The following is a 23,386-nucleotide window of genomic DNA, read 5'->3' as shown; positions in this document are numbered from 1 at the left end:
TTCTTATAGTTTTATGTAGGTATATTTCAAATAAGTTGTTTGCAGACCGGTAGCGGGTCGTGGACCACACTTTGGGAAACTCTTGTCTAGGACCTTTGGTGGTTGTGCAGGGAATCGTGCGGCGCCTCCGTAGCCAGGTGGGCAGGAGCGGCAGTGCGTAGCACCTGCCTCTTGATTAGACCGGGGTTTGAGCCCGTGACCACCAACACAGAGGATGCGGAAATGTCAGGGAATGACCACCACATATCCCTGGAGCAATATGGCCTTAGTTGCTAATGCTCCTAAAAAAACCCCAAATAACCAAATAAGCAGGGAATCGTGAGTGTGAATGCCTGTGTTAAAATTTTGGGCAATTCCATGCTCCCTGTTTGTTTTGGACAATTCCATATTTGTTTTTTCAAGAATTTCAAGAATTTCAAGAATGGTTCACACATGTGAATGTGCAAAAGTTGAAATGGCCAGTACAGAATCCCCATTTGAACCCTGTGGAACATCTGTGGAATAAACTGGAACATCGAGAGCCAGACTAACAATCCCACATTGCTACTTCATCTGATCACCGTTCTGCAGGGGGGATGGAGGACTGTATTGCTGCAGTCTGTAGTTTGTTGGTGGAAAGCCTGTCCTGGAGGTTGGAGTGTGTCATAGTAGCCAAAGCCATCATTGCCAGTCATTGCACTCACTCAAAGGGAGTGGCGGTAATATCTGGATAAAGCCAACATGTGTCTGAATGCTTTTTTGAAGGGTAGCATACCTGCCAGAAGCCAAAATCAAATTCTGCCTTTTCACTCATTTAGTTGCCAGTTGTTAATGTTGTTGAAAAAGATGATAAAATTCTTTCTGAAGTGTGTGTGTTGTGATCAACAAAGTAACATTTCTTTATCCTTCTTAAAAAATGAGTTATTGTCTTGCTTGACATTTAAAATTAAAATGTTTTTTTGTTTTATTATAATGTTGCATTTAAACTTATTTTTTTAACTCAAATCTCTGATGTTTTTCAGAAGAACATTAAAGTAATTCAGACATTTGCTATCGATTTCACCATCACTAATTCAGACATTTGCTATCTATTGCACTTGGAAATTCGTTTAAATTTCTTAAAGAACATTTAAACATATATTTTAAATTCAACCCCATTTAATTTTCTTTCATTAGTGCCCCTAGTTGTCATTCACATGAGCTTATAATAATAATATCGTATGTACTACATGTGGACAGTTTCCTGAGACAGTGTTTCATGATTTCACACTTGTTATTCAGGCTTGCAAAAATTGAATCATTTATATATGAAAAAGTTTGCAACAGTATGTGATAACAGGCAAGCATATCTTATATATATGCATCTAGCAGCATTAAGGTTTTTATATATACCGTAGAGTGTCAGTTATCTGGAATAATTGATGCCAGACCTCTTTCAGATAGCCAAATTTTCCGGATAATCGAACCGGATAATTTTTCTGGTAAGATTAAATAAATTTAATCTTAATAAATATTAATTAATTTTTATGTTAATAAATGAAATTTAAATAAATTTAACCTTACCTTACGATTAAATTAAATAAGATTAATTAAATAAAAAAAAATTATAAACCAATCTTGGAAAACAGAAACATCCATCCCGGCATTTTTGTGATTTTTATACAACATGGGAAAATTAGAAAGATTTTTAAATGCTCTTGGTTTTTTTGACCTATCGATAACAAGCATGGACAATCTGTGGATCCCAGTGGCATTTTCACACACATAGCAACTGTAACTCGCTCTTTTCTCATCTTGAAACTTGATGCAGGCATTTCTCTTTTAGTGGCTAGGGTTTTTCTCGGTTATGCTTTCCATAATAAGTCCATCTCATCATCAACATTATAAATGTTTTCTTTCTTATAATTTGCTATAACTGAAGCAAACTTAATTTTAAAGGACACTGCTGCCGATTCGTCTGCAGAAAGTTTCTCACCTTGAATGTCTAGTTCACGTATACCGTGTCTCAGTTTAAAGTTTTTCAGCCAATATGGGCTTGCCTTAAAATCTTCATTACCTATTAATTTTCAATTAAAATCCAATGCTTTTTCACACAACATTGGGCCAGACACTGGTTAACCTAAACTTTGCTCTTAAGAAAACAAAAAATAAAGTGAGTGCACTCTTTTTTTCTGCTAGATCCTCCTTCACTATCCATAATCAATACAAATTCTGTTATAGCATTGGAATTTTTCTTGATGTTGTAAATTGTTGAAGTCCCCACATTAAACTCTTTGGAGAGATTTTCTAAATCACACCTTTTCTAATAATATTAATAATTTCAGTTTTTCGTTGTAATGTTAAAACTACACGTTTTCTTTTCGTTCACATTTTATCTACTACTTAGCCATTTAAAATTTCAGAAAAATAATAAATCACACAGTTTCTAGCCGGTATTATTCTTACCGAATCTGGAGCTAAACTAATCTGAAATTCACTCATGATTTCTGAGAAAAGGCAGTAGTCTCTGTGATATTTTTTTAAAGCACACTTCTGAAGGTCACATAGAATTCTAGAGGTCACAACCATAAAACAATTTGCAGTTTTTGGTGTATTGGGCTTTTTGTTTGTATAATTTGTTATAAACAGGTTGTAAACTCGATCTTTCGCTTATTATAATCAAAATTCAATTTGCAAACGTGACTACTATAACTGCAGCTTACTGTACTACCGTTAATAAAAAGAAAGATCAACCTTTCAAATTATTATGGGTAACTGACTTCTGGATAACTCTACTGTATATATGGAAAATAATTTAAGCTAAATATTGCTGCTAGGAAAGCAGTAATATTTTTCATCAGCTATTCCTTTTGGGGAATAGCTGATGTTTTCAGCTAAAGAGCTTCCACTGTATTTTAATATATTATTTCATGCATTCTTTTTTGTGAAATTTTAATTTTGACTCCTGAAGTGAACAAGTTCCTTTTTAAACAAACTTGATTTTCATTTTGTAGTTTTGATATTTCGTTTAATTTAGTTTATTTAATAAATTGCTCAGATGAAGTGGTTGCACCAGAGTTAAAAAATCTTATTAGTGAAGCCCATTCTTATAGGTGGTTGTCCAGAGTGACAAATCAGAGGGAAAAAAAAGTCAGTTTTAAAAAATAAAATACTATTACATTGGAAACTATCATGAATAGAATATAGACAGCTATGCATTAATAAAATCACAGAACAACTTCAGCAAATATGGTAATACACAAAGTGGACTAGTGCCACTGTGTGCATTGACATAAAAAAAAAATCTGTGATTTTTTTTTTTTTTTTTTTAATATATAAGTTCAAATAATACTTAATATTCAGTGATTGGAAATTTGTCATAAACTATGAAATACTGTTCTAATATAACAGTTTGTTTCTGAGCTGAGACAGCATGTGAAGTGAGAAGTTCAGTATTATAATAGCGAATATTGTATAAATTGAAGTTAGTTAGTTATTTGGTTTTTAGGAGCATTAGCAACTAAGGCCATATTGCTCCGAAATATTGAAGCTGAACCACTGGATATTTGCTGTTTTCTGTTGATTGCAGGAATGAATGGGAAAAATGGCAGTGTGCAGAATGAAATGCTCTCTCTGTTTTATATATTATGCATTATTATATTTTATGCTCTCTTATTTTAATATATAAATCATGAATTAATACTACAGTATTTGCTAATGATGTGCCTGAAATCTAATGTACTGCCTACATTTATTAATTTGTTTCTCTAGTTTGATAAAGGAAAACACCAATAGCCATTTTCACAGATAAGTCACATCGTTCAATCTTCCACCCTGGCCTTCCAGAACTTCAGCTCATGCTCCCAACTGTTTTTACATATTTGTCTGTTTTGTGGTCATGGGTGCAGTCTGTGCCAGTCACACTAGTAGACCAGCCTTTAGATCATTTTAGGAATGCTCCAAACCAAGCAGAATAGTCTCCTTTGACTTGTAGAAATCACATCTTATGGTTTGTAGACTTGTAGAAACCAGTGATCCTGGCTAATCACTTGTGATTAGTCAGGATCACTGCAAAAATGTCAAATCAGCTAGTCAAGGTTGACTAGCTGACTAGTCCCAGTTTGATCTGGATTCCTCTGTACCTCCCCTCTAAGTTCATATGTTAGTAGAACCTCCTTTAATCAGTGGAGCAATAAGCCATTCAGAGCATGTTCTGTCTGGAGCACAGTATTCTTTTCACTAGTAGTAAGGTAGTATGTATTTGCTTTTGTTAAACTGTAGGTTCAGTAGGCAAGAGGGCATATAAGGGCCTATCTGTTTTTGTTAAATTTCGCCTGAGAAAAAATTTGGAGGAGGATTCATAAAGTAAGGGTGCTAATACTGTTAGCATTTTTATTAACAGTAAAAGTAACAACATTGCATTAAAATTTTAAAGTTTTTCGTGGTGAAATGCTGAGGAATGTTATTTTCACCATAAATTTTGTCATTACTAGAAAGCATATTCAAAGTCCAGTTTATTAAATTTGGCTCTGGCATCTATGGGATCACTGCAGTGCCAGATTATCAGATATTCCAGATTATTGTGTGTTTGTCTAAAAATATTTTGAGGGCTTCAAGTAATCAGAAATTTGTGGTGTGACTGTGTACTGTTTATTTTATATTTTGTCTAACGTAATATTTTGTTTACAATAATTTCTCAACTTGAGTAGATCTGTAGGTACAAGTACCTTTTTTTTTTTTTTTTTAAAGTCAGTTTGGGTACTGTAACTTCTGTGATCTGTACCAGATATACAGGGTTTATATGTTTTAATATTTTATATTATACTAATATAGTATAATATTCTTTGTATAATTACATCATATATTATTGTAATAGTATTTTGTTTTTATAAGCATTACTTTTTAGCTTAAACATTGAAACAAACTTATGTCAAAAAATATATCTTACTTGAGCATTGTTGGACTTAAATGGTTTTTAGCTTACATGGAAACATTCAGAGTGAATTAAGCTGGGGGCTTACTTTATTTTTGTTATAAAATAATAAAAGTAACTTAAAATTGCAAAGTATGGAGATAACATTCATTATAGTTTTTTTTGCTCTTTTATTTCATATATAGCAGAAAAACCAGTATAAGACACTATAGTCATGTCTCAGCTTTTTGCTTTTAACAGGCCTTGAGACCTACCATCTATCACATGCTGTTTATTCATTTAGACTCTATGAGAGTAATTGGTTCTCATTATGCATTGTGCCATTCAGACATTTCAAGTAGGTGGCCTAAGGCAGTGGCACCCAAACTTATTTTGCTTGCAACCCTCTTTATCAAATATAAAATTGATGCGCCCCTCTGGACATACATTAAATTGTTTGGAAAAATTCTTAATTAGCATTGTTAGGTGGGTGGCAATGATATCCCTAAATTGTAAAATATCAATATTATTGTTATTAACAAAAACATGGGAACATTTCGGTATTATTACGGTCAAATTCAATTTTCCAAAAGTTAAGTTTATTTTTGAAAGCTTCTGTTTTATCACTGAGTATTAATATATTTGTTCCCTGTCTTTGAAGGCTTAAATTTAAATCATTAAGTTTTTGAAATATATCAACAAGGTAGCTAAGTTTTCCAAGCCATTTTTGATTTGTAAACAATTGAGCAAGGTTCTGATCTGTATCTGTCCAGTAAAAGCAATAGCTAAGTATATTTATAAGCCACTTTCATTAAATATACTTAGCTACTGCTTTTACTGGACAAATTGAATTTATTTCTTAGTTATGGAACCCAGTGCACAGGCCTCTTCTATTTTAATAAAACTTCATGTTTGAGGCCAAAAAGACATCGCAACACTTATAACTGGATAACCACCTCACTTTCGTATATAAAAGAAGCGTTTCATAAGCGAATCCCATTTTATTAAAAAGTATAGTGAAAAGTCTGCTATATCAGCTTCTACTTGGTCCTTGAGGTTGTCACAGACATTCTCTCAGATATGCCAGACAAGCTGTACTTGCTACCTGGGAGTCTAAAACACTGATGGAACTGTTATTCGGGTGATATTCAAGTCAAGTGGACCCAATTTCGGCGAAGTCTGGATGGTCTATGACAGCCAAATCCTCTGCTTGCACCTTCACGATGGCGGGAATGTTAGTAATCCTGGGTCTAACCTCCATGCACAAGCACACTGTGGGTGACCACCCAGGTGTGAACCAACGTTAGCAGGGATCGAGGTTTGGTGCAAACATCACATGGAGGAATGCCGCCCCTCTATGTTACTAGGCAATACTAGGTGGTAGATGACTCTCATCAACTGGTGCAATGCCACCACTTTGCTTATTGGAGGCTTGAAGTGGTTGAACCCATGTTTAGTCTCCAGAGCTAAGTTCTGGTCAACCCTTCCCCATCTCTTCCATTATGCAGTATGACTGATGACTTTTGAGGTTATGATAAACATCATGGCGAGATCCAATCTTCCTTACATTTTAAGGGTACAGTTCTAAAACGGTGTTCGCAGGCTGGCCGCTAGTTAGTACACTGGACCAAACCTATTGATAACTCTTTAGGAGGCTCTCGGATCAGCTAGTGTATAATCTTGCCAGATAGTGGCTGGAGGGAGTCCGAGTAGTGCGTATGTGGGTGGGCATTGTCGAGGCCACGTTATGTCAAGGATCTGGGTATATTCTTACCACGTGTACGCCATATCCAAAAATTTCATTACTTCATAAAGCATGTTCCCTCCACTTTTTCTTACTATTGAATACACCATGAATCATCAAACTGATAGAATAAGCTTATCTGTGAAAAGATCTAAACTTCCCAAACACTTCCTAGTTCATGTTACAAATATACGTGGTCTCAATTCTAATATCAGTGATGTCCATTTCCACTTGCAGTCTGCCACACTCCATGTACTTTTTCTAACAGAATCTCAGTTATTGGTTGATTCAACTACTGCTCATCTTAGTTGCCAAAATTATTCGCTGTATGATTCCTTTTGCCTCAAAGGTGGTACTTGTGCATATGTCCGTTCTGATATTCCCTGTCAGAGACTTGGTAATTTAGAATCTCCTCTTTTCAATCTTCTCTGGCTTAAAATCTCTCTCTACCTCATTGTCAGATTCATCTGTTGTCTCTACCGTTCTCCCAACTCCAGTAATCACTTGGAGCTCTTTGACTTCCTCTCTTTGCAACTTGACTTTCTTCAATCCAAAATTCCTAACAGTGAGGTAATTTTCCTTGGTGGTTTTAATGTTTACAACTCCAGCTGGCTTCCGTTTTCTAGTCACACTGACCCAGCTGGTCGAGATGCTGAGGCTTTTGCAATTACTAATGATCTTGCACAGATTGTTCATTTACCTATAAGAATACCAGACAATTCTAACCATTCAGCCAACACGCTTGATCTTTTTCTCACAAACAACCATTCTAAGTACACTGTTGATGTGAGTGGTCCTTTAGGCACCTCAGATCACAACTTGATGATTGTCTCTTCTCCAATGGAGCCTTTATCTCATGGCTATTCCTAACCTCGTATTGTTTGGTATTACAAGAAAGCAAAATGGATGACTTGTGTTATTTATTTTCTTGTTTTCCTAGGTCGGATTACTGTTTCAAAACTTCTGATGTCAACGTTTGCTCAGGTCGTGTCAGTGAAATCATTCTTGTAGGAATGGAATCCTTTATTCCACACTCCACTTTAAAATCTCATCCTTTATCTAATCCTTGGTTTTTCAATAAATGTGCTAAGAGAAGAATGTTGCATATCATAATTGGCTTGTTTACAATTCTTGAGTTTCATTTTCTGCCTACACCAAAGCTCACAACAATTGTAAAGCAGTTATTAATCAGTCCAAACTGGATTTTGTACAGGCTAAGAATAGAAAACTTGCTTCTTGCCCTAATGGCAGCCGAGCATTCTGGTCTCTTGCCAAAGCTATTGGGCGCAACTTTTGCCCATCTCTGCTGCCACCTCTGTCAAAACCAGATGGTTCTTTGGTCACTTCAGCCAAGGATAAAGCTGACCTGCTAGCATCCCATTTTCCTTCCAACTCACGTATTAATGATCTTGGGAAAACACTTCCCACCATTCCCAACACACTGCATTGAATGCCTCCTATGGTCTTCCGTCAAAAGGATGTCAGAAGGATTTTGACGAATATTGATGCTAAGAAAGCTCCAGGTCCTGATGGTATTTGTCCACTTGTTCTCAAAACCTGTGCTCCTGAACTTACTGCTATCCTTTGCTGCCTTTTTTCACTTTCTTATTCCAAAGGTGTTTTTCCTTCTGCTTGTAAATTTGCTCATATCCAGCCAGTTCCTAAAAAAGGGTGACAAATCCCTCCCATTTAATTATCGTCCCATTGCAATTACTTCTACTCTTTCTAAAGTAATGGAGAAATCAATTAACCACCAACTCTTAAACTACCTAGAAACCATCCGTCTGATCAACGGTATGGATTCCGCCAATGTCGATTCACTGGTGATATTCTGGCTTATGTTACCCATTTATGGACAAATTCAATGGAAAAGTTTGGTGAAACACATGCAAAGGCTTTCAATCGTGTTTGGCATAAAGGTCTTCTAAACAAGCTTCCATCTTATGGTTTGCGAAATGTTTTTTGTAATTGGTTATCCAGTTTTCTCTCTGATTGCTCACTGAGGGTGATGGTAGATGGCTCTCTATCTTCTAACTTCTCCACTAATGCTGGTGTCCCCCAAGGTTCAGTTCTTTCCCCTACTCTTTTCCTCATGTATATTAATGACCTTCCATTGACTGGAAATCCTATTCATAGTTTTGCCGATGATAATATATTGCATTCTACTTTCCATTTTGAGAAACCTTGCCCTGCTCAATCAGCTTCAACTTCTCGAATATCCACTAGCAATTCCTTAAATGCTGATCTCCAGGTAATTCTCCAGTGAGGCAAAGACAACTTAGTTTATTTGAATCCTTCTAAAACTCAGTCTTGTCTTATCTCGCAAAAAGGATTCTTCTGCTCCTATGCTTATCTTTGGTGACACTCCGATTTCTAGGCAAGGCGATATACAGTACACTCGATTTTCCAGAGTAGATGGTAAAAAACAAATCCCAGATAATCGATTTCCCAGTTAATCCAAAAATACCGAAGTCCCCGACATACGTAAGAGATACGTTCCAGGACTTCTTACGTTGCCGAGTTTTATGTAACTCGGGCATGACTAGTAACATATTGCTACTATATTATTATTATTGACAAATCTGAATTCAGCGTGATACTTATTAATGTTTGACCATTTTCATACATTCATATTAGTTTAATTTTCTGATCCAAATCGATTACTTTCCTTTTCTTGATAGATTTACTAGGTACCGCTGTCACTTAATCTTTTAATCTTTTTAAAGAACTTCACAGGGTTAAGGCAAAAACTTACTATTATCACCCTGTGCGAGCTTCTGGAGGTCAACAAAAAACAATAAAAACAATTTGCACTTTCTGTTTTATTGGACATTTCTGTTAGTGCAATCTATTATAAACAGGTAATAAACTCGATCTTATTGTATTTGCGAAAATACCGATAGCTGAAATTCTGTGGGTGTTTACGTTATTATGGTGAAATGTGTGTCCCCTTCACTGAAATCATCAGTCATATATAAAAAAAAACATAAATAATTGTAAGAGACGTCTCTTTTTTTCCTATTTTTTCCTTGTTACTCTGATCTCACTTGTGCAATTTGTGTGTGTGCTGTGATCGTCGTTATTAATTGCTTATTATTATTTTTTTTGTTGTTTTAAATTTTAGAATCCTAAAAATAAAAAAAATTGATTGAAAATAAATTTACATAAATCCGTAGTTGTGTAAGTCGGGGACTTACTGTATTGAAAAATATTCAGCAACCTATGTAAAAAATATGGCGAGAAATAAAAAACTTACCATGTACTACTCGTGTGTCCAATATGGTGCTTCCCTTTATTTTTTGCGATGTTGATTTTAAATCTAATAGCTTCCCTTTATTTTTTATAATGTTGCGTATGGTTGGTCATCAACATTATAATGGTTCATTAGAGATTTAACGGATGCACTGTTTTCAAACTTTTGAATAATTTCAAGTCTTTGTTTAACTGAAAGTGCATCTCTTTTCCATTTACCCATCATTTTTTCAATTTCTAAACAAAAAAAAAAAAATATATATATATATATTTACTATTAAAAAAATTTTGACATCCCTGACATAAATAACGAAACAAAATTTGTCTTTTTGCGGTGCGACGGAACACAATAGTTGACATGATGCACTAAAATACCGATAGCTGGATACTTCAAGACTCATAGTGACAATTTATAATGCCATTTCTTGTCGCTTATTTATGACTTGCCAAACATCTGTTTATACCTATTCTAGTTATTACTTGAATTTTATGATTTCTGGTTGTGTTTTTTTTTTAATTTGGAGTCTTGAAGTGTCCCAGTTAATCCGATCCCGGTAAATTGAGAGTCTGCTGTATCTCTTTTGGGGATTACCCTGACTTCTAATCTCTCTTGGCACAAGCACATTACAAATATTGTAATGTGCTTGTGCCATTCTAAAAAATTTGGTTTTCTCTTTTGCATGTGTTACTTTTCTGGGAACAGTATTCCATAGTAGGGCAAATTGCAAATTTGCCCTGCTATGGAATATTGTTCCCACATCTGGGGGCGGTGCCCCCAAAACCTCTCTGAGGCTTCTTGATTCCATTCAGAAGAGGGCAGTTAGGTTAATTAATGACTCTTCTCTAACAGAATCGCTCCACTCGCTATCTCATAGATGTATTGTTTCTGCTGCATGCCTTTTCTACAGATACTTGCACAGGCACTGTTCTTCTGAATTGCCTTCTATAATTCCCGCTCTCTCTTTCAAAACAGTCCAAACATGTGCCGCCACCAGCCAACATCCATTTACTGTCCAACTTCAAACTCTCAGAACCAACTTTTCATCTTCCTCGTTTATTCATTCAATTGCCGTTTTCTGGAACAACCTTCCTTCATACGTATTTCCTGAAAATTACAGTCTACAGAAGTTCTAGTCTAATGTTAACAAATATCTTCTTTTGTCTTCTCAACCCCCAACCTAATCACGGTACTAAGTACTATAGGTTCTAATACCTCTCGTGTTTGGGGTTTTCATAAAAAAAAAAAAAAAAAACTTTCAATAAAGTTGATCACACTTACTGCATCTTTCCAAACTTCGTGCAAATCAGTTTGCATTTCCTTTGCTACTGATGCTTCCCTATGTATAATGCAATGATTAAAAACTAAAATAAGAGCAATTTCCTTTACTTTGCATTTTAAACCTTTATTTTCTTCTGTTACAAATTGCAACACACGTTCCATGTTAGATTATTTGTTTGAAAGAAAATATTTATAACATCAAAAATTTTTTTGCCCATTGTTCTTCCTTCCAAAGCTTTGCAAAATAGAAAATCCTCCACGATATCTCCCTCGTAGCAGTATCTGATGTATACAATAAGTTGAGCAAGGTTTGATATTTTTTTGTGGATTCATCTAACTGTATTGCAAAAATTGGGCTTTCTCTCAATCGATTTAATAAACTGAATTTTAAGTTGTCCGCGATAACTGTAATATGCCACGAGACTGTGTCTCTGGATAGAGGAATGGTATTTAAATCGTTGCTGTACTTTTCTCCATGCACAATTGAAATAATTTTTGTTGCAGCAGGGAGAATGCACCGAATTATGAAGCAGAGTAAAGCTTGCGTGCAACACTTGCTATATATATATTTACTGCTACTACACATTTGTACCTCTGGCCTTTAGGCAATACAGTACAGGCCATTTAAGATTTGTCTGTTGTAGGAAGCATGAATTAAGAGCTTAAAGGAATTGCTGTAAGGGATTAATTGAATAGTACTCAGTACTACTCAGCATTTGAGTAGTACAGAGAAGTCGAACTAGTCAACTGTTTTCTTTGTGTTCATAGCCATTGAGCAAATTAAGGTGTATCCCCGACGCGGTAGGCAGTGGGGTTCATTCGTATCTCAGACAGTTCGAGTAGCAAGAGCTGTACACCTACAGTATTGAAAAAGTAATTTTAACAACAGGTTTTTAGCTTTTATGTACAGTAATACCCCGACTTACGCTACCCCGACTTACGCGAACTCGGAGTTACGCGGTTCTTGATTTTTTTCGTTTGGCAACGCTGCCGCCCACTATCTTCAAGGTCGTTTTTCATATGTTATCGATATACGGTGCGACGGCGGAGAATGAGAGCGAAAGATGAACAAAATTCAACTTTGTTGCTTTTATGTCAGTGAAGGGGAAACACATTTCACCATAATAACGTAAAAACCAACACAATTCCAGCTATCGGTATAATCGCAAATGCAATTAGATCGAGTTTACTACCAGTTTATAACAGATTTCACTAGCAGAAACGCAACTGGATTTTTATTGTTTTATGGTAGTAACCCCTAGAAATGTGAGGTGTTAATAGTGTATCTCTGCCTTTATGGTGTTGTTTATTCAGTTGCTACATGCGCGCAGCTTTGTTTATGCGTATCAAGCGTGCCTCCTCGTTTTGTAATTGTGCTTTATTCCCTAAAAATGAGTAAAATACTTAATTAAAAGGTGTGAAAAGGAAGCGTCCTGGTGAAGACACTGCAGATTCAGAGAGAAAAAGAAAAGCAATTATCGATAAACAGAGGCGGACTGGGTCAAAAATTCTTACCCGGGAAAATTTATAGTGGCCTCATACTATGGTTTATGGCCAAAATCACACTGGCCCACCGGGGTTTCCCCGGTAAGGCTTATGGCCAGTCCACCTCTGTCGATAGAGAAAAAATATGAAATTGTGAAACGCTTTGAGCGAAATGAAAGACCATGTGATATTGCACGTGCTACAGGCCTAAATGAAGCAACGGCGAAAAGCACATGACAATTGCAAACTTGACAGGTTGAAAATTGAAAAGGGCTCAATTGTAAAGGGCTTAAAAATTTTAGAAAACATAGACTCCAACGAAGAACGTGTTATAGCTACAAAGCAAGGAATAAAAAAAATTATTAGCTTGCTACGAAGAAATTCTGCGTGAAAAAAAGAACGCGCTGTGTCGTCAGACGAATTTGTTAGATTTTATGAAGCCATCGACATCGAAATAACTTTTTTACGTAAGTCATTTGTTTTTGTTAATACATATTTTGTATTAATATGTATAAAGAACTGCAATTTTATTAATATTTTTCTTCTAAACTAGTGTTTTTGTTAGTCCTTGGTCCCAATTAAGCAAAATTTATATGTATTTATATGCAAAGTTGTACCCCGACTTACGCGAATTCGACTTACGCGATTTTCGTCGGACCCACCTATCGCGTAACTTCGGGGTATTACTGTACACAAAAAATAAATTTATTTAAAAATTTCTGTGACCCCTTTAATTTATCCTGTGACCCCTCTGGGGATTGCTCCCCACAGTTTGCACACCACTAGCCTAGGGAATCCAAATATGATTTTACCAGAAGTTACATGAAAATATCTAATAGAAGATTCAGCTGCTTTATTGGACACCCTTTTTTTATGTTTTGTTTATTATATTCTAGAAAGAGAGAGAGAGAGAGAGCGCTATATGTTGGAAAATACAGTAATGCAAATATAATACAGCATACTATTTTACATTTACTGTATAAGAAACAGACTTATATGACAAACAGAAAATTTTTAACAATATTTATATTTATAGTTTAATACTCAATGGTTGTATTCATTAGAACTTGCATTGGAAAATTTTAAAATTAAAAACATTTGAGGTGTTATGCTCAAAAGTCCCTGTAAAAACTTTTGTCAACTTTTTATTAATTTATTGGTTTAAGCTTATGATGGAAGTCCATCAAGTGAAACATTTCACTTGCTATTTGTTAGTTTGAGTTTTCAGCCAGGGCTTTAGTCTCTCACTTTTTCTCTTACCCCCCCTTCCAGATGCAATGTTATCAGGACAGATATTCAAAATATTTAAAAACTGATACAGTAATATTTTAAAAAAAATTAGTTGGCTTCATTTTATTAATTTTTGTTCACTTCAGTCCATGGAGCTCCAGAAATGTTATTTGGCCAAGTTTCAGGATTCAATAAATTGAAAAAACACATGCTTATTATATTTTTCACTTTTGTTATCAAAGAACAAATGCATTTTTTTATACTTCATTAGCCAATCCAGTAGTTTTTCTGTTGGAATACTTTGTTTTGTTTTAAATGGTATTGTTAAAGGATGCAAAGAAAAACAGCATGGATTTCTTTACATATATAAACTCTAGAAGGATGGTGATGAATCAGATTGGTTCACTTGATATCGATGGTTCGACTGTTGATGATCCTGCTCAGATAGCCTGATAATTGAATGAGTATTTTTCATCTACATTCACACATGAGGAGTTATTAAGGGAGGAAAATGCTAGAAGTTTAGCAAACTGTAACAGGATGCTTAATGATTTTTAATAACTGAGAGCAAAGTAGAGGAGAAATTGCTGAAATTAAACATAAGAAAAGCAACTCGGGGATTTTGCCACCTCCTTTAATTTAACTGGATAGATCCCAAGTATGGGATCTATCCAGTTATATTAAAGGAGGTAGCAAAATAAGTAAGTAAACCCTTGGCCATAATTATGAAAGCGTCCTTGGACTCAGGGGAAGTCCCCATGGACTGGAGATGTGAAAATGTATCTCCAATTCGCAAAGGGGGGGGGGATCTAAGCGTGACACTAGTAATTATAGACCTGTTAGTTTTAACTTCTGTTCCAGGGAAAATGATTGAGTTAAAGCTGGTTAAAGATGCATTGCAGGATCATCTAGACAAGACTGCAGTAATAGTTCAGACACAGCATGGGTTTGTTAAGGGAAAGTCTTGTCTGAAAAATTTGATTGAATACTATGATGTGGTTACTAAGGAACTGGATACAAAAAATAATTTTGATATCATATATACTTGGATTTCAGGAAAGCTTTTGACACTGTTGCACATGGAAGACAACTGTACAAATTGGAGCAATATGGTATTGAGGGTAAGTTGCTACAATGGATAAAAGGGTGGTTGAGTGGGAGAAGACAGAGTGGTAATCAATGGACGCTGCTCTTAGTGGACTAATGTTATTAGTGGAGTCCCCCAGGGTTCGCTGTTGGGCCTACTGTTGTTTTGTATATTTATCAATGATATTGATGAAGGTATATATCAGGCTTAATGTTAAAGTTTCCAGATGATACAGAGGTTGGCAGGGCTATTAATGACAGTGTGCTACTGCAACAGGATCTAAAAAATTTGGGCAGGTAGGCTGAGAAGTGGCAACTGAAGTTTAACATTGACAAATGAAAAGTACTGCATATGGGTAGAAGTAATGGCAGAGAAATGTACCAACTGCAGGGGCTTACATCTGATGAGTGTGGGCTTGGCACACCCAAGGTCCTTAGCTGGATATCATCATTCTTCTCTTCCTTGGTGATTCCCTTCTACTTCTGACTCCTGTTCTCTCTCTCTCAAGGTAACTCAGAATTTTTTTTTTTTTGGCTGGTGCAGCAAAAGCCTCAGGCTTCCTTGCACCATATGGCTGATGATGATAATAATAATAACTGTTTGGTACTACACTTAGGGTGGTAGAAGATGAAAAAGATCTGGAAATAATTGTGCAGTCAGATATGAAATTTTCTGAGCAATGCAGACAGGCTACCAGAGCAGTTCATTGGGGTATTGTCAATGATATACTGGAATTTTGCTAGTAGGGAAAAGGAGGTGATTATCCCTTTGTGTAAGGAAATGGTCAGGCCTTGCCTTGAGTACTGTGTACAGGTCTGGAGGCCTCATTTTAGGCATGATGTAGAGTTGCTTGAGCGTGTACAGAGAAGGGCAAGATTGGTGAGGGGGAACGAAGGGGTCCTCTTATCAGGAAAGGCTTCAATTCTGTTATTTGCAGCATCTGGAGACTAGGCACCTGCGAGGTGATCTGATTGAGGTGTACAAGGCCTTGAATGGTTTGAGCAGGCTCAATGCTGATATAAATTAAAATAAAAGGATACATAAATTCAAGTTGAGGAAAGGCAGTTGTAGAATAGATCTGCAGAAATTTGCCTTTAGGTAGCGAGTGGTTAATTGCTGGAACAAACTTCTATCTGTTGTTGTAGAAGTTGATAGCTTAAATGAATTCAAGGAGGAACTGGATACACTTTTAGAGGAAATGGATGTGTGATATCTGAAGAGTTAAAAGTTATCTGCTTTCATTATGCAGTGCAAGTAATCAATAATTGATTTTGTTTTTTTTTTCTGCTACATAAAGTGTATATTATTTAGATCAGTAAAATTAGTAAAAGCAATAAAGAGTAGCTCTATATGTTATTTTCAAAACCAAAACTTATACAGAACGTATGTATATCAAAGTTCCTGATGTTGCAAATGCTTTAAAAATTAAAATATATATTGGTGATGTTAATACAAATTTTATAATTCCTTCAGTATAATTTTGAATTTTTATATTTCCTCATTATCTTTTTTTTTAGAATTAGAGGCATATGGCCAGTATAAAAATCATATAAGTATGCACTAATTGTTATTGCTTTATGCACAGATGTACACTCATAAAATTTGGCTATTAAATTATGTACTGTATAACTATAGGAAACTTGCTGAATTGATGCCTCTTCAGACTCAAATATTAATGTTGGCAATATGATGGACTTTTCACCTGGAGGTGGGAGTGAGGGTAGAAACGTGAGCTACTGAGTGCTTCTTTGGAAATAAGGAATTTTTGATATTTGTGTTATTCAAGTTGCAGAAGATTTTTTATAGTGCCTTTTGAGTTTGTGAAGTTACAGTATTTTATTGCAAGTTATTGTGTTGAAATCGAAGGCTGAATTTTCAACTGAATTTGTGAAGGCTGCCGTAGCCGAGTGGTCAGGCATGTGGGTGCATAAGTACATGTGCCTTGAGTGATCAGGGTTCAAGCCCGTGACTGCTGAATACGGTGCTGTTTCTTGTATTCTGTCTATATCGTGAACTCCCCTGACTGTTTAGTCATCCCAGAGTATAAACAGATTTTTTTTTTTAACCTCTGTAATGGCTGACTTACAATGGCTGCCATTGTAATGGTAGCGATAATGGCTATCATTTTTAGTGTTGAATGATTGAATTTATTGAGTGAATTATAAATTGTGATTGTTGTTTAGGTTAGTGTTTAAATTTATTAAAGTGTAGTTTTAATTGTTTAAGATATAGATTGTAATTAGCAGGGTATTGGATACCCTGTTAATTAGTATGCAAGTACTGGTAATATTTGCATACTTTCTGTTTATTTAGGATTGAAAATTTTATATTGGGATTACATAGTTAATGCCATTAAATTTTTTTTTTTTTTTTTTTTTTAACTTTCCTTTTCTGGTAGAGTTTTAGTTGTATCTTGGGATTAGTGGATAAATTTATATTTATGTAATTAATATTGACTGGAGTTGTTTGACTAACTTGTTTTATTGTTGAATTTTAGTATTTTGAGTACTCACATTGGATTATATTATATTAGTGTAGAGTTTGGACCCTTGAATCGATACAGCAAGATAAGTGTTTACGTCAATAGGACTGTATAGAGTTATACAGTCCTATCGACGTATGTGTTAAGATGCCACATAAAAGGACTGAGGAGCCTTCATTCGATTCGGAGGCTATACTGGCAATGGATGATGAAGAATTAGAAGAAATGAGATTTCAGGAACAGCTGAAGACAGCTGTGGTGAGATTGGAGAGAATTGAAGAGGAGGAAAGAATGGATAATGGTGATTTTGAAAGAATAGAAAGGCACAGAAAAGGACAAGAGTGGAAGAGGAAATGGATAGTATGGGTTCAGATCAAATTGAGATAAAGATTTATGGGATGAATTTTTGGAAAATAAGGAAGATAAGGACCAGTCTACAAAAATTTCTGTTTTGCAGTTATTGTTATTGTTATTTTGGTTTTTAGGAGCATTAGCAACTAAGGCCATATTGCTCCGGGAATATGCGGTGGTCATTCCCTGACCTTTCCGCATCCTCCGTATTTGGTGGTGACAGGCTCGAACCCCGGTCTAATCAAGAAGCGTGTGCTACGCACTGCTGCTCCTTCCCACCTGGCTACGGAGGCGCCCTGTTTTGCAGTACAAATAAGGTAACAAGGGTTGCTATGAACAATATACTTTCTATGTGGGATCAATTAGAGGATAAAGCGATAAGAATGTATGTCGAAAATAGAGTTATGAATACTAGAGTGAGAGATTGTAGAAAGTTAGCCCTAGAACAAAAACATCAATTTGAAACTTATGCCTCTGTGTTAGAAAGAGGGAAAGAAAAGAAGGATAGGGAGACTATAAGGCAAATAAAGAAGACAGTGACAAGTAGAGGATGTGGTTAATAAAGAGATAAGACCGTATATAAAGAATGTGAAAGTGAAAAGAATAAGAAAAATAAGGGACAGAGGATTATTAGTAGAAATAAATTTGGAAAAGGATATTGAGGAATTGCAGAATAATGAGAGATTGAGGTAGACTGGTCTTAGAATAGAAATACCATGAAAGCCAGGAATGAAAATCATTGTATATGATGTTTTAAAGGAGTTGTAAAAAGATGATTTCATACAAGAAATAGGGGAGAAGAATTTGAAAGAGAACAGATATAAATTAGAAGAAGTTAAAAGAAATATGGTAGTGAGATCAATTTCCTCTGGAAAAGAAGGAAGTAATTGGATATTTGTAGTGTCCAAAAGCTTGAGAAAGGTATTGGTAGAAAAAAGGATGAGTATATTGCTAGTGGACCTCGTTTCAGGTGAAAGACATTGTACTCATTCTTAAATGGTTCAAGTGTTTGTCATATGGGTATGTTGCTTATCAGTGCAAGGGGAAGACCACATGTGGACACTGTGGAGGAGAAGGACATGTATATAAAGATTGCAAAAAGAAAAGTAAAGATCCTATTTGCAATTGGAAGAATAAGGATTACTGCCATTCAATAAGAAGCCGAGATTGGTAGTGAGTATAAGAAGTTTTATGATCAATATAAAAATAGAATTGATTATGGACGGCTTAAGGTAATTCAAATGAATGGGAAGAGAGCATATAGCGTTGCTCTACAATTAAGTCAAAAAATGGATAAAAAGAATTATGATGTCCTTCTGCTTCAGGAGCCATATGTGGTTGGGAACCTTGCAAAGGGATATAAAGTAGATGATAAAGTTATACAGTTGAAAGGGAACAGCCAGGCTGCTATTTTCTTATTTCTTACTATAATAACTTGTCTACTTGTGTTACTTGTGGTGGTAACACAAGTAGACAAGTTATGTTATACTCATGGTATGTGTTCAAATTGTTAGTGAGATAGGAAGTTTGTATCTTGTAAGTATATATTGCCAGTTTCGGGATGAACTACAACCCTACTTGAATAATATAAAAAAAGTAATGAATGTGTTGTGTGGAAAAAGAATTGTGATAGGCATTGACTCTAATGCGAACTCAGTAGCATGGGGGGGGGGGGTTATGGAGTCAAATGCTAGAGGAGAACAATTGGAGGAAGTTTTAATAGCTATGAGATTGAATATAGTAAATGAGTTAGGCCAGCCTTTTACCTTTCATAATATGCAAGGGGAGTCAAATATTGATTTAACCATAGTATCTAATGCATTAGTGGGAAGAATTAGGAATTGGAGAGTTACAGAAGCTTGGTCTACGAGTGATCATAGATGTATTTGCTATGAAGTTCAAGATATTAAAATACACAAATATTGTTTGAAAAACTGAAGGTGAAACAGTTGTTCTGTGCTATGCAAGTAGGAGATCAGTATACTATTGATGGGAATCATCTGAACAATGCAGAATAGGGAACAAAGAAGAATTAGGAGTTTGAATATTGGTTATGAAGGAGACCAGGAAGAGGAAAAGAAAGTTTGAGCAGGAAGAACTGCGAAAAGCTTTGGAGGAGGTGAAACTAAAGAAAGCTCTTGGAAATGAGGGTTTATTACCTGAGGTGATTAAGAAGCTTGGAGAGAAATGGGGAAATGAACTTCTGGTATTATTTAATAAATGTATAAAGGAAAAGACATTTCCAAAGAGATAGAAGGAGGCCCACATAAAGATGTTATTGAAAAATCGAGATAAGTTAGTAACTGACTCAGGCCTGCCATCCAGTGGCTTTATTGCCAGTAATGGCAAAGTTATTGGAGAGATTGCTAATGAATTGATTGGAGGAATACTATGGAAAAAGTGGAATGAATAGCTCTAGGCAGTATGGCTTTTGAAAGGGTAAATCTACCGAAGATGCCATTGATAAAATGGTGACATATGTTCAAGAGGCTCCAGAGAAGTATGTACTTGGTGTATTTATTGACTTTAAGAGGGGGGGGGGGCATTTGACAGAATGTGATGGCAGAGTTTTTTAGCAAGGCTGAGAGCGATGAAATGGTCTGGGCAGTACTATGGTGTGTTAAAGTCTTATTTTAATCAGAGGAGTGTAATAGTAGTTACAAGATATGGTAAAATCTCGCAAAGTGGATAGAGGAGCCCCGCAAGGGGGTCAGTTATTGGCTTGTATAGCTGGAATGTGGTGATGGATGAGCTACTGGCTCAGAAGTGGGATGGATGTAAGCGGGTGGCTTTTGCAGATGACCTATTAATAATGGTGAGAGGTAATTCAAGAAGAGAAATAGAAGATAGGTCGAAGAAAGCTGTGAGGCAATTAGAAAGGTGGGTAATAATGCATAAGATGGAGATATCTACTGATAAGACTAAAATGGTGCTGCTCAGAGGAAGGTTGAATGAAAGAAGGCCCACTTTGAAGGTATTAGGAACATCTGTAGCATATGCCCCCGTAGTCAAATACCTTGGAGTATATGTGGATGAGGAAATGGCCTTTTTGCCTCACGTGCAGTTGAAAGAAAAATTGCAGGTTATATACTCTAAAATAAGGAATATTTGTAGAGTAGAATGAGGGGTGAAAGGGAAATCCCTGGATCTCCTCTATAAGTGTATCTTTGTGCCCATTGTGACTTATGCATGGGGGCACAGGGTGACTAATAGTCATGTTAAAAGGAGTCTAATTTCTGCTCAGAGATTTGCTCTTTTGGCTGTGACATGGTCGTGTAGAACAGTTTCAATTGATGAATTACAAGTGGTATCAGGAAAAGAACAATTGATTTGGTTTGCGATTATGTAGTGGAGTATGCAACCAAACGAGTAATGGAGTATGCAATCAAGAAAAATAAGAAGATAGAAATATTGGGAATTAAATCTTGTATTGAGAAAAATAAGGTATATGGGAAGCAGGATCTAAAGAGAGAGAGAGAGAAAACAATTGCAACAAGAAATAGATAGTATTTGGCAAGAAAGGTGGAACCGTTCTGACAAGGGCCATGTCACATTCCTGCCTGGAGTGAAAGTAGTAAGAGAAATGGATAGATGGCCGGGCTTGGGTCTGATGGCTACAATGATAGCAACTGGACATGGAATGAGGAAAAGGTTTGTGGAGCTAGGAATAGAAAATGATCCGAGGTGTGTATGTGAACACATTGAAGATATGGATCATGTGTTGGAAAATTGTGTAAGGTACACAGAACATGACAGAGAGAAATATTTTTCTCTTAAGATTGGCTCTGACTCGTACATCCGCAGTGACTTATTTAAGAATAGGATTTGGTATGAAGCTTTTTTGGATTATGCTAAGGGAATTAATGAAATAAGGAATATAAGATTGAGAAATTAATGGATTGTATATAGGGTAAATATGTACATATGTAAATAGAGCTTAAGTGTTTAATTTGCACTGATGCTATTTTTATTTACATTTTTTTTTTTTTTTAGCAATTTTATCTTTATTTATATTTGAGTAATTTTATTTATTTTGAGCTATTTATGTCATAGTTATTTTTGCACTGATGAGTTTTTATTTATATTAGCAGTTGTTGAGTTGAAAGTTTAAAGTTATGTGAGTTTACAGTTTGTAAAAAAAAAAAAAAAAGGGGGAAAAAAAGAAGGGAAAGGAAAAAGAAGAAAAGGGAAGGGAAGAAAGGAAAAAAAAAGAAAAGGAAGGAAAGAAAAAAAAGGAAAGAGAAAAAAAGTTGAAAAGAAAAAAAAAAAATTATGAAAGAATTATAAAATTAGAAAATGGGGGGGCACGGCAAAGGATCAATTAAGGATGAAATTATAGATTAAAGATTTAAGCACAGATGAGCTGTTACTCAGGTAGCACATTGTGCAAGTATTGTAGGCTAGTAATGATTGATGTTGGCAATATGATACAAGGAAGCAAGGCTTATAGAACACCAGCCAAAAAACAGAGTAAAAACATCCTTAAATTTATTCAAACTATTCACCTCCACAGCACACTGAAGTTTATTTCAACAATTTTTTACTCTTTGGCTGAATGCAAATTTACACATATCTGTTCTGTTTCTCTATTCACATCTGTTTTTTTCTCATCTGAAAGAGTAGAGATGCCATCAGGATTTAGTTTACTTAGCCCTTTTAAAGCCTTATACACTTCAATTGGATCACCTTGAAGATGTCTAGTTTCAAGAGACTTCAATTTACAGAATGCCAAACTTTTTTTGTGAGAATCCTTTTCTGTAGATACAGTAGATATCCCCAACCAATCTTGTTGTTTATCTTTGCACATGTTCCAACAGATCTGTCTGTTCTAAAATGAAGTTTTCCTGTATGCAGTATTCCAAATGTGGCCTAATCATTGCTGTCCAAATGCAGTATGTTGCATTTATCACTATTAAACCTCAATTGCCATTTTGCAGCCCATATGTGAAATTATCTAGATCCTCTTGAACTAGCATATCCTGATTGCTATCACTGTGCTCACCTTTATATCATCTGCTGATTTAGACATAAAACTTGAAATAGCTACATCAGCATTACTAATAAATATCAAAAACAATAAGGGGCCCAACACCAACCCTCGTGGAACTGCACCCATCATATTGGTTCATGAAACGTAGTGGCCATTTATAAGTGCCCTTTTTCTCTTATCACTTTAACTATCCATTTAACTATAGGAGTAACTCCCCTTAATGCCATATTGCTTCACTTTATACAACAATCATATGTGGTACAGCTTCATAGGTGTTACTGAAATCGAAATAGACAATATCAAAATTATTCTTTGCAACCAGTTATTTTGTAGCAATCATATAGTAGCTATTTAGATTTGTGAGCATGGTATCCATTTAACAAACCTTTACTATGATTGTCTTATGACTCCACTCTGACCAAGGTGACTTTGAATTACTTCTTTAACTAATGATTCTGTTATTTTCCCTGGCATAGAAATTAAACTGACAGGTCCATAGTTACCCTCTTTCTCCTTTGAACCACCCTGGTGAATAGAGGATACATTTGCACATTTCCAGTCTACTGTTATTTTTCCCGAATCTATGGATGCTCTCATTATTATGTCTAGAGGTTTA

The 23,386-nt window shown here is 35.5% G+C and overlaps 1 protein-coding gene across 2 annotated transcripts in view; it reads left to right on the top strand.

Annotated features, from left to right (window-relative positions):
* The window catches only part of hyd (E3 ubiquitin-protein ligase hyd), a 670,489-nt gene that overhangs the window by 7,425 nt on the left and 639,678 nt on the right, over nt 1–23,386 (top strand). The gene's annotated exons all lie outside the window — the stretch shown is intronic.

This window comes from Mastigoproctus giganteus, chromosome 6, assembly GCF_048544385.1.
Source record: "Mastigoproctus giganteus isolate SK-2022 chromosome 6, ASM4854438v1, whole genome shotgun sequence".
In the NCBI taxonomy this organism is placed as follows: Eukaryota; Metazoa; Arthropoda; class Arachnida; order Uropygi; family Thelyphonidae; genus Mastigoproctus; species Mastigoproctus giganteus.
Note: the sequence above shows the minus strand (reverse complement) of the source record. Positions and strands in the feature narration are given on the sequence as shown.